Below are 13,560 nucleotides of genomic sequence, written 5' to 3' on the forward strand. Positions count from 1 at the left end.
TGAATTCAAACGCTCTCCTACGATCCTCTGACCTAAACACTTTTACAGCGTTTTTTTTTACTGTCAGTATGACACTCCCTCTAATTATGGCTGTAAATCTAACCATGTCTTTCAAGTTAATGGCATGTGCACTGGTTGACTTATGGATTTTCTTTTTACATCGAACAAAATGTTACACTTGGGAAATTCAGTTCAATTAACCTTAAACCTTAAAAATACTGGAAATATTTCACTTGAATGAATTACAATAAGAAGCATTAGCCAGTGTGTCATGTGAAATATTCTAGCTTTTACTGAGTGGAACATCTCCGTTGCTGAGCAGCAGTAATGCTTTATTGCTATGTTGCGGTGAAAGTTTAAGGCTCCGCATCCAGCCAAGGAACACATTTTCACACTTCTGCAGCGGTCAGCAGCGGCCCCTTCGAGACATGGAATGGATCTTTTTTTATAGCCTCCCGCCTATTGTGTATTCAGAAATTCCCCTCGATTTCATTTATTACCATTTAGTCATAGCACAACATAGCACCCCGCTCCCTGAGCCTTTTTTTCTGCTTGATGTATCAGCAGCTATATTTGCAGAGATCACCAAATCTGTCCGCTGGAGCTGCTTCATTTGTCCTCATATACGTACACCATTATCACTGTACGGAGCAAGCCGGGAGTCCAGAGCACTGCTCTCACTGCAGCTTCCTGTTACGGCTTCATCGCAGGCATGATTAACATAATCGATCTGACCCGTGATAATGAAGTGTATTTATCTCATTAGCGTTTCATCATCTGACCAAATTGCCTCCCCAGGGTGTCACAGATGAAAGTCGATGATAGGATGGATAGGTAGACCATCGTGTCACAGCAGCATAATCAACCAAGGATTCAAAATAAAACTAAAATGGAAAAACTGAAATGCAGATCTGCAGAAAAAGACAGGATACTGTTCGATTAAAACTATTTACAATATATATATATTAGGGATGTAACAAATTACCGATATGAATCGGAAATCGGTTTTGATTTAAAAGATGTGAGTGCATCGATACACAAGCCCCTGGACCGATCTAAATGTACCACGAACCGGTCGATGGCCCGATTACAAAGTTATGAATCGGGTTATTACCGTAATTTCCAGACTATAAGGCGCACCTGAATATAAGCCGCACCAGCTAAATTTTGGGGAAACTACAGATTGTTCCATATATAAGCCGCACCCGACTATAAGCCGCACCGACTATTAGCCGCACTCAAGCCGCTGGTGTTTTAATGTTTAATTACCGTAAGGGTTTCTTCTACCACGGAGGGGATTGTCGGGACAGAAATGACTGTTTGGAAACGCAAAGCGTCCCATTTATTTACATTTGAGAAACACAATAAATCTTTCAATCAATCGATCGATCAAACTTTCACATCTTTGACATTACAAACAGCATTCGTGCAGTGCTCAAATAATACAACGGTGCACTCCTAGCGCACTTCCTGCAGTCATAGTACCGTAGTAGTGCAGTATAACAAAAAACAAAGCTTACAACGCTCAACGAGGCAATAACGTTAAATGGCTAAATTTAATTCGTTTTTAAAAGTGCTTGCCTGTAACACGGCAGCAAAAGTGCAGTAGCCCGGCTGCAACTAAATATACAGCATCTTTCTCGAAAACAGCCAACACAGCAGTAAAGATTCAGTAACACGGCCGTTTACTGTATCAAAATAACCAGCCTACTATACCAGAAAAGTCAGCCAGATCGATCGCCTTTAACTTAAAAGCAGCTCTCGTACTGCATTTGGACTCACTTGGTTTGTTTTGCTCTCGTTACCTGGCGCGAACTGTCCGTCTCGCTCCTGCGCTTCCATGATAGTGCGCCCCTGGTGACCGTTAGCTGTAAGAATCCATAATTCGTTGTATGAGCCGCAGGGTCCAAAGCAAGTGACAAAAGTAGCGGCTTATAGTCCGGAATTTACGGTATATCAGCAATACAGCTGGAAGCCCCGCTTGCTTATTCTCTTTCTCTCTCTCTTTCCCGCAAAAATCTCGCGAGACTCTATTAAACTTATCACTATGAAGGTAAACAATATCACATTTTTAGGATTGATTTAGGATCATTCATAATGTAAAATGTCTACTTTAAACAAGGAACTATATCGGATTACTCTCTAGGCAATTGAATCAGGTCAACTGGACTTGGTTTTTGTCTGTCTGCGGGCTAGTCAGACTTGCTGCTACTCTCTCGAACTGATGAAGCCACTTGGATAAGGAGCGAAACGTCTTCACAGACAAAAACCAAGTCCAGTTGACCTGATTCAATTGCCTAGAGATGCCTTTGACCTGGACAAATGAGAATTTGCACAGACTCATCGGATTACATCATATTGCACTGAATCGTACCGAATCGTACCGGATCGGATCGGATCGGATCGGATCAAATCCTACCGAATCGAATCGAATCGGTTGTTTTTAAAATGTATCCTTCCTGAATCGTTTCGTACCCCATGTATCTAGATATGTATCGAATCGTCTTATATTGGAGAGATGCACACCCCTAATATATATAGTTAAAACATACTAATAGAAGTATTAAAACAGTGGTACTAATAAAAGGTGTGCAAGATGGCAGTGAATAATTTATTGTGTATATGTGTGATACAATCAATATGTACAGGTGGTAGTGTAATAGTGTGTTCAGATGTCACACGAAGGGGAGCTGTTGTGGTGAAATGTCGGCATGGTTTCCTAAAACATTCATTTTAATAGTCATGGAGGGTGGAATGGATTGTTAATAATGAAGTAGACCGTACCGTCAGTATATACAGGTGGTAGCGTAATAGTGTGTTCAGCTGCCACACAGTGGTGAGCTTTTGTGGTGAAACGTAGGAATGATTTCTTAAAACATTCAGCACTCTTGCAGCAGTGGGACAGCTTTTGCGTAATGAAGACATCTCCACGTTTTGTGCATTGATAGTTACGGCTTAGTGAATAAGTTTCGTCATCCTGCTGGTATCCTCTAGCCCAGTCTGTTCTTCAAGTAGACACCCAAGCGCTCGCAATGCTCAGCAGTTACAGCCTGCTCGCCCTTAATGTTTGAGGCCTTGGTTGCGGTTCTAGCTTCACATTTCACAGACTTCTTGCAAGTCAACAGATAATTTCTGCAATTTGTAATTTCTGCAGGTGGCACTATTCAAGGTTAGAAAATCTGAGGTGTACAGTGATACTGTGCCCCCACTGATGCCTGATGATTGGATGATATTGCTCTTAAATGATTTCTTGTTCATATTTGTAGACATTGTATTTGTATATTTCTACTGGTTTAAATTAAGTATATTTTTCTTTTTCTTTCAACATTTCCTAAGAGGGAACTGAGGATTAGGAAAGTTAACCTTCCCTCTCATCCTGCAGCCTCTGCACCACACAAAGGCCTAAGGCCTGGTTACCATCATGGTACTCCTATTGGGTGCCACCAGTGTTGTCCTTGGCAGTAAATGCTTTTTGCAGCTTTCAAACTTGGGTTTCCAGGAAAAAAAAAAATGTTTCTTTCCTAAGCCATCATCACTCTCTGCAGCTGGTTCACCCTTTTCACCTTCACTATTTGGAATATCAAGTTTTTCCCTCCGTTGTAGGCACATGGCGTGTCGGTATTTGTTGTCTGTTTTTTCATTACATTTCAAACCAGGAGGTCTGTTTTTCACCCTTAGTTTTGTTTCTGCTCTATCATTTCTGGGGCCCTAAACCATAATTATGGATAATCGTCACACACAGATGCAGGAGTTACCCAAGTGCCAGTGTAACACAATCTACTCATACACACTTTCAACTCATCTGTCACTGCAACCTGTCAACACACAACCCTGGTTCAGGGTGTGTGTGCACAGCTGCTCTCTCAGCAGGCAGGCAGGCGGGCCAGTTGACTGCAGAATGAATTAACTAGCCAGCTTCGTGAAAATGTCAGGGCAGGACAACATTCGACTTAAAAACAACATACATCTTCCAGTTTAGGCAAAGTTTGACTGAACTGTCTCATTTTTATGTTTTCTAGTCAACTAGATAGTGGCCATGCCTTCTGCAAAATAATGACAAGAATCAACATGTCAGGACAGACGTGATGGAACAACTTAAGATGAATACCACCAGCAGCCCTCACAGAGAAAACGTGTTCACCTCAGCCACGTATCCTTTAGTTCCCTCAAAGCCATGGCTCCCCTTGGCATCAATGTATGGACGGAGCTAGCTCCTCTTGCCATCACCTCTTTTTGAAAAGAAAACGCAGTCAACAACCCTGGCATTTCCCTTAGATAAACGTTGAAAAACTCTGCTTGCCTCAAATGTCATTAGATGCTCCCATTGATCGTCGCTTCAATCACATCGGCTCAAAGCTGAGATTAGTTCTACTCGCATTCGTTAATACACAGGATTAGATGTTACAATCCCTTGTGCCAAAATTGAGATTAATTCGACCTGGTACTTGAAAAAACTGTTTCGCCCATCTCTACATCCTAATGAATTTCAGACATTCCATGATCTACTTTTGCCGCTTTGCTGCTAGTCTTTTCCTGTGTGCACTCCTTTAGACAACATGTTAAATTACTCAACCCAAATGTATTAAATAAGGGAACTGCCACTCTGAGTGATATTAGGGTGCCATCTTAAGTTGGATCATCCCACAGATACTTGATCAGTTTGGGATCTAGTGAATTTGGAGGCCAGGTCAACACCTTGTGCTGTTCTTCATGTTTTTTGAGTTGTTCCTAAAACTGTTTTTGTGTGTGTGTCTGTGTCAGGCTGCATCCTGCTGGGGATGGCTGCTACCATCAAGGAGGAGTGTCATTGCTATGGGGTGGGGGTGTCTTGTCTGGTCTAGGTGGGTGAGACATGTCTAAGTGACATCTACACGAATGCCAGGTCCAAAAGTTATTTACTTCCATAGGATGTAGGTGGCCAGCTATACTAGGTCTTCCTGGTTCTGTGGCTGTGGCTCAGTAGGTAGAGCAGGTTGTCTACAAACCACAAGGTTAGTGGTCCAATCCCTGGTGGCCACACACTACATGCCAAAGTGTCCATAAGCAAGACACTGAATTGTGAACGTATGGGTAGATGCATCAGTGTGCCTTCGATACCAATGTGTATAAAGGCATTTTATAAATACAATTCCATTTGCCATTACCATTCTAAAGGAGCCTCCTCTTCGTCTGCAGGCTCTACAATAATGTGCATCTACCTCTGTTTTCATGGTCATCTCTTTATTTTCATGTTTCTTGTACATACAGGTCCAACCTAGAAAAGGTCTGATCGCAAAATTGTGGGGATGTTGTTTTTTTTTGTAAGTTTTTATTTGGTGAATGCAAAATATGCACAAACAAGACAAAGTGCATTTTCATTTGACCTTTAAGTTTCACTTTTGTTAAAACCAGACTTTTATCGACCTGTTTTGTCATTTTATATTACAAGATTGAACTTTGTTTTCCAGCGTCAGCAAAATTCCGTCAAAGCTGCTCTGGACAAGATTTTATCCTTTATACCCGCTGGGCAGCTCAGAAACATTGCACTTTATATCATTCCTTAAAGCCTGATAGACTTGATCATGGTCACCTTATATAACAGCCAATATATCTCCACACCGGGTGATTGATAGATCTCATCGCTGCTGCCTTCGATCCTCCAGTGGTTGCTTCATATGGCGGGAGGGGGGCAGAGGACATCTTCATGTACTCTGACCTTCTCTGTTTTAAGTTTGCGCTCTCCTGGGGATTTTTGTAACGTCTCGTCACGCTTCAATCAGCAGCCCATCAGTCTCGGTGCATGTGAGATGACGGCCGGTCCTGTCCTAAGACCTCTTTAACCGGCAGCACCCCTGGAGCATGCTGGTAACTGCGCTGATTGCTTGTCATTCTATATTTATCGCTGTCACACATTTATTTATGGCTCCATGCGATCCAAGTTAGCCAGCTGTGGGCTCAGACATTAGCCCTGTTCTTCCACTCGCCAATCCAGCGCTCTTCAATTAGCCCCGTTCCCTGTCCACCTCACATTTACCCCCTTCTCATCTCACCCCCTGACTTTCCTCCTGCTTTCACCTCCTTTTTTTTTTTTTTTACACCATTAGCTCACTCTTCCCCTCTGTCCTTGTCATCCTCTGCACCTTTTCACCGACCATTTACCCCCCCAACATCAATGACTCCTTCCTACTCCTCTCCCATCGTCACAGCCAGAGGGGTTGCATTTAAGTGACCGATCTCCCCTCAACCTCACCCTAACGTCGGGGGGCAATCGTGGCTTTGGCTGACTTTGTAAAACTTTTGATAAATGGCAGAGCTGGTGGCTAGTGTTTTTTAAAGCTCACTCCTTTTAGTCTGTCATTGAGGCATGCAGCACTCCCTGAATGTGCATCGAGGATTTTAACACACACCGTACTGTGTAGTTGATCATCAGTTCTACACGAGAATGGAAACACTGGAGGACTGATGGATGCAGGTGAGGGTTGACAGCCTGGTTGCAAATACTTCGGAGAGCTGTAAATCATATGCTGTGATTTAATATCAAACACACTTTAAATACCTGGAGGCCACATTAGCGATGATATATGACACCGACACTGGCGCTGTGATCACATGCGCTTAATGGTCTTGTTTATTAAGAATGCTTAACTGTATAAGGCCGTAACATTACATACATATTTCAGTCCACCAGTGAGGATTTAGCGAAGTAGCAAAATCAGGTGACGTTTGTTGTCGTTAGCTAATGTCCTAAATGAAATCTGGTCAAACTACACCCGAAAAGTCAAAGCCAGATTAACATAATGTTGGGCCTCTATTGACCCCGCTGTACAACTGGCAACCATTCTGATAACTGACTAAGAGAGCTGTTCGATTGAATCTCTGATACCAGGTTTGGAAATGGGTCTACAGGTGCTTTTATTGTCTTGGGTAATGAAAAAAGTATGTACTGGCAGTGTAGATAAGGAAAAGCATTAAATACTGACCTCTTCCAGTCTGTAGTAATCAGGCTGCAGGACGGTGGTTTCCAAGAAAAACGTACAGTGGACCGAGCCTGCCAAAATATAACTATTTGGCCAAATTGTGTTGGCATTGGATAGTGCCAAGCCCACGTCCAAATAGCCTCAGTCAAATTAATTAAAAACAAGGAATTCATTCATTATCTGTAACCGCTTGTCCTCTAGAGGGCTGTGGGAGGCTGGAGCCTATCCCAGTTGTCGTTGGACGAGAGGCAGGATTCACCCTGGACAGGTTGTAAGTCTGTAGGGCTAACACAGTCATTGGAATCACCAATTAACTTAACAAGCATGTCTTTGGACTGTGGGAAGAAGCCGGACCATCCATCCAGAACATTCAAATTCCACCGTGAAAGGCCGCAGCCGGCCGGACTGTTCGGACCCAGAGCCTTCTTGGTGTGAGGTGTCAAACCACTACACTACCCAAGGATTTCAGATTACAGCAAAAGAAAAAGTGAGTAGTTAGCCAATGAAAGTGGCAGCGGCTAAAGAGCCAGGCATTTCTCACCGCATTCACTTCCTTATTCATACCATTCATTAGGTAGCCAGAGGTGTGACTCCAAATGAATGTTGCTCTATGTCTGCTGGATGGTTTTGGTCATCATCCGGTCCTATTTTGTAATCTGCTGCCGCCACGTCTTTCAGTTAGTTTTACTTCCTGCCGTTGTGCTCCCCCCCACTCTTGTCATTGATTTCACCTGTCTTTGTCTTTGCACTTTCTGATGTCTGACCCACTGTCACCAGGAAAAGTTAATTTTACTTCCCTGAGTGATCAACGAGTGATTTACCAGAGGAAACACTGTCTCATGAGCTATTCCAATCACAGCTCATCTTTTCTGTGGCAGTGAAGCACCTCAAGATTACAACAAATGCGCTCGTGGTTGGAAACACCTCTTTTCTGCGAATGCCTGTATGCATCTTTTATTCGTTTTCATTTATTTCCCAGGCTAATCTATGTTTTCCAGCCTGGGGGAGTTGGGCTTCTGAAATCTGCCTGTCGTAACACCGATGGCTCATCTTTTAAATGGCTTTTGCGGAGAATGCATAACAACATCCAGTTATTTTTGAGAGCTGATGACTTTTTGCCCCAAACCAAAACAGCGGTGACTGATTCTGTTGCGTAACCAGATGTGCATCCTAGTACCAAAAGCTTGCGCGGCAATCAGGGAGGCAGGATGTACTCGCAGCGATGTTTTAGGATAAAAAGTTAGATCTGCTCAAGTGCAGCGACTGTGCAAATCAGAGTAGCACAGATTTATTCACCTGTCAGTCAGGTAAATACAAGATCATACTCATTTATACACTTGATTGTGTACGAAACAGAAAGTACACACAACGCATATCCAGATAGAATCGTGGGTACAGGGAGGATATCAGCCAGTCTCAGTGCAACTATAATGTCTCACCACAGGGGAGTGCTGTTAGACCCACTGATGACATTTGACAAGCTCCTCCTGGCCTGCTTTGATCCAAGTGTGAGTCTCACACATATCCATAAGCAAATTACTGTCTGGCGTGAGTCCAAAGAGGAGATCAGAGCTTCAACCACACACTGAAAAAGCTATGATCACAGAGCTATTTAGACATTCTTCTTGATATTTGCCCGAAGGCTAGACCAAGAATCATAAATGTTTCTAAATAGGATATAAAAAAAAAGCTCTTAACTTTTATTAGAATATTGATGATCTCCTAAGTTCTCTGACGTTTTGTGCAAATCTGCAAGGATGCAACGTGGAATGGCGAGAGGTTACATGTATTCGAAAGCAGACGATGCTGACCAGTGAGGTTAGAAAGTCGAGTGATCGCAGGAAGGGTTGGGGAAGGCTGTGGGTATGAATCGCACCTATCAGCCCCTCTCACTCCCCTTGCTTCAGGCGGGCAGCTTTTGAAAGCGTACAAATGACTACTATTAAGGAAGTTAGCTCTGTTTAAAGGCATAGTTTTACATCTGATTCCTCTGCAGGGCCTCATTTGCATTAACCGTCTTAACAGTTAGTTGTTTTGCAGCTGCGTGACCGGTCGTTGCAGGCTAGAAGGCAACAATCCCTGCGGTCTTGTGGATACCAGTGAGAGGAGTGATTTGTGCGTGGTCAGTGTGGTGCAGTAGGTGTACAGGCGTGAACTGTTGGAGATGTGTGGGTTTTTGAAGACGGCGCCACTATTGACATTGTAATTGACCCGGCTCTCACTTGTGTTAACTGGACAGGCCTGGACAACAGACCTAATGATATTCCTCCTCTTCTTTTTCTCCAACACAAGGTCTGGCATGAAGAATTGTAATCTATGAATATGATTACAGCGTCGAGTCATTTGTTAGCTGTTAGGGCACATTTTCAACTTTAACTTCGGTCTTACTCTACATAGCATGCCACATATTTTCCCCTTGTCCTCGCAGGGCACTTTCACTTACAGCACCTCGACTCGGTCTTGTGGTAATGTATAAATCTAATGTAGCATTTAACGCTTCCCCTGACTGATGCGCCCAGCAATCGAATCTAACAATAGTCTGCCGTTAAAGAAGAGCCGAGAGGAGAATCTAGACGTTTGTGTGCATACAAATGACCAAGAGCCGGTATGACTGAGCTTTTTGTGTTGTGCAGCCACTAATTCAGGACTGGCGCTCCGGTGTGGTCCTTCTTATCAACCGTAGGTGGGAGCAACATAGTTTGTGTGATTTATGGGAGGCGAGACACATGGCATTTGCCTAACATTTGGATGGGGTGTTGCAAGAAGGTCATTTTTATTTTGCTTTTAATAATCGCCCCCACATGGACAGTGGCTGTTGTAAGTCTACACAGCCCTGTTAAAACAACACATGTTTGTGAAATACAAAAAAAATCTAATTTAAGCCAAATCATATGAAAACAACCATCTTCAAATATTAAAAATTAAAAGAAAAATGTAGAATATACTATTTGTGAGTGTATGAACACTTTCATATGTGCTCAACAAGCTCATGTGCAAACGACACCAATCAGCCAAAACATTAAAACCACTGACAGGAGAAGTAAATAATATTGACCATCTTGTGACAATTCAATGTTCTGCTGGGAAACTTTTTAGCACCTGGTGTTCATGTGGATGCTACTTAGACATGTAGCACCCACCTAGACCAGACCAGGCACCCCCACCCCATAGCAATGACACTCCTTGATGTCAGCCATCCCCAGCAGGATGCATGGTTGAATGATGCTACAAGAGTCGTGGGCCGCGAAGAGCTCACAGGGCATCAACGGTTAAACAGTACCGCTCATGTGAGGGCTACAGAAAAATTGAATAAGCAAAAGAATAAGCTAAACTGGAACACAATGAAAAGAGTCATCAACGAGTGAAGAAAATATGGAACAACAGTGACATTCTGAACGGGATGTACCCAAATTTGATGAGACAACAGAGAGAAAACTGGTTCAGGGAGGCAGTCAAGAGGCTGACAGCAACGTTGAAGCTGGCAAGCACTGGCTGCTCCCCGCATGTGACAGCTGTCTCTCTGTTCTGTCTGGGCTATGGGGCATGGTGGCAAGACGCAAGCTTTTCCCGATGAAAAACACATACAAGCCCAGTTAAAACACTTGTCCAGTCTTCCAGAACCATGCGGAAAAAATGTGTTGTGGACTGATAAAACTAAGATTGAACTTTTTGCCCAATATCGTAAAGATTAGCCCAATTTGATGTCCCCGGGGCCATAATAGCACACTCACCTAACCTAAATAATGACAACTCCAAATGTTTTAGTGCAAAGAAGTACATCATGAAAATGATTACATTTAATGATTCTTTTACAGTTTTACAATGCAATTTCAGCACATTGCTGCCGTTTAGTTCTGGTTCTCAGTGTTGTGTTATGTCCGTAACTCTTACTAACTAGTTTAGAATAGTTCAAGACACTAGTATTAGTTCAGGTGGGCATACTTATGCAGTTAGGTTATTCTTCACCACTTTTTATTTAATTTTTCTGAAATGTGTCACAGGGACCTGTAGACTTTTTTTTTTTTTTTTTTTTAACCACTGTGTCTGTTGGAACAACCAACCTCTTCATTTACTTTATTGTATTTTCCTTGTAATCCCAGATCAGTCGAACCAATTACTAAAGTGTCACATGGACCGTGAGACATGTTTTCAATAACCATTGACCCGTCCAATACTCAATGGGGACCATTAAACTCATTTCTGCCCGGCCAGTGGTTTCACTCATTTCAAGTCGTTTCTCTCAAACAGCCTCTGCAGAAATACATCATTGTAAATTAAAATGCCACGACACCGTAGCCTGCAGCTGGACTTTAAATGTTAATGCTTAATAAATATGAAGAACTGAGAGATCCTCGGACGGCGTGAAGCGCTATTGGATCAGATCAATTAGTCTTCGGAGCGCAGTTAGGAATAGTCACGTGGCAAAAACGTTAATCTTTCAAGTGGCACTTTTGTACAGCTCAGATATTTTACTTTGAGTGAAGTACATGTAGTGTGGCTGAGTGGTCTAAGGCTATAATTTTTGGGGGGAGTGGTGTAAAGCAGCGAAGTGTGCTGCTAAAGTATTGAAGCAGCTTTGGGACCGAAGGGTCGCATCCCACCGCATCCATGGTGTCTTGAGGAAGCACCTAACCCCCTATAACTGATCACTGGGTGCAGCACAGGTGGCAGCCCACTGCTCCAGGTACACAGTACTAATGGATGTCAAATGTAGGAAATACATTTCCCTTCTGGGCTCTGTACATTATAACGAAAAAAATAAATAAATAAAATCATAAATTATTCGGGCCTCTTACTTTAACAGATGAACAGTGACCACGGCGACGACAAATATAGTTGTTACATTTGTTATTTGGCACAAGTACATTAGAAAAAAAGTCATATCTAGCAGGGCTTAGCAAAGATTGCCTTTTATTGCTTTTGACTTCAACTTTTCATCTGTAAGAGGTTATTTCTTCCCAAAGCCGTGATTTATGTCATCACATAAATGAATATCAATGATCAAAAAATCATCGTCCAATCAGTGCGTTCCCTCCCACTTTATGCAGGTTTGATTTACAGCAAGCGCTAGGATGATTGAAATCCTACAACCGCATCCCAAACTTTCCTCGTGTTTTCGCTGAGTCGTTCAGCGCGGTCCGGCGTGAATCAATACATGGCTTGTTTTCAGGCCTAATCAAAAGTTTTGCTGATTTGACCGCACTTCACAGCTCTTGAGCCACTGCGGCCCCCCGCCTCTCAGCTTCTTCATCCAAGTTCTTCTTTGCTCTCCGTCTTTGCCTCTAATGTAATGGCAGTCGATTCAGCAGTAATGGAAGGATGCGGGCCTCTTTACCTCTCCGTCCTCTCTTTGTTCATAATATATAAAAATGTTTCCTGGAGGAAATCAAAAACGCTTGACATGGAATATGTGTCTAAAAAGTCAGCCAGTGAGGAGGGTAGCGAGCCAGGAGCCGATGTAGCCTGTATTAATGATAAACTGCTCTCAGGTCGGACAATCATTGAGCCTGCTGGCAAACATACCCCTTTATACGTGAATTAGATCGCAATTTGTACTCTGGTAAGGCATAACCAAGGCTGCCTGTGGAATCCAAAGGAAAAGGGCTAAATAATTAACTAATAATAAAAAAAATTTGTGTGCAATTTTTGATCATTTGACAAAAACAGTGTTAAATGCTGATTCACTGTGATGTGTCCGTGAAGCAGCCCCAGTAACAATTTCTCTCGGAGTGGAATGGATTAGCATCTAGTCCCGATTCCAAATCAAATCAAATCCAAATCACAGCCACAACACTTGTCTGATGTCGATTGCGAGGAATGCTTAGCGGAACAACAAAACACTTATCGCGGCGCGGAGCTACTTCTGCAGAAAACCCTGGCGTCAGAGCTGCCGTCGTCGATATGACGTGCATGCGTGAACGGGAGGGAAGGCGAGGTTAAGCACACGCAAGGTCTGTTATTGGAGTGTCTGGAGGGGGGAGATTGCACTTCTTCACCTGCCATTCTTGCCTGTGTGTGGAGGTTGTGTCAATAAACCCCGAGTGGTCTGCTGCCTTAAAGGCTGCCAAGTACAAAAACTTGCTGAATATCTGGCTTGTTCGTACAATGAACAGACAAGCGGAGCCGGCTTATCGCTTTCCTTACCAGACTGGATTTACAATCAATTCCTACCCTCGACAGAGACGTGTGGCCACAGTGGGATCCTTTAAATGTGTTCTCTCCGTTTGTTAGGCACAAACAGAGATAAATAGAGCAGAGGCAAAAGAACAAGCCCGGATCTCAGAGAGGAAAAAAAAAAAAAAAAGAGTATGTTTTTGGATGATAGTGTTGTGTTGCAATGATACACTGACAATCAAATGAAGTTTGTACACCTAAAGATGCCTGAATGCTCCTCTAAATTGAGTATTGATCTCTCCCTGAGCTCGGAGCTCTACAGAACAGACGTACATGTGTGAAAGCAGGTGAAGTCCTTTGTGTTCAGGTTTTCTTTCTGTCCCCTCATTTAGCAGATTCCCCTCTGCCGTCCACTTCATCACTCGCCTCGATGCGAGCTGAGCTCAGGCTGTGGAGGCAAGCTATAGATAGGAGTTTCTCTTCGTGCAAT

The sequence above is a fragment of the Chelon labrosus genome (assembly GCF_963514085.1).
Source record: "Chelon labrosus genome assembly, chromosome: 6".
NCBI lineage: Eukaryota > Metazoa > Chordata > Actinopteri > Mugiliformes > Mugilidae > Chelon > Chelon labrosus.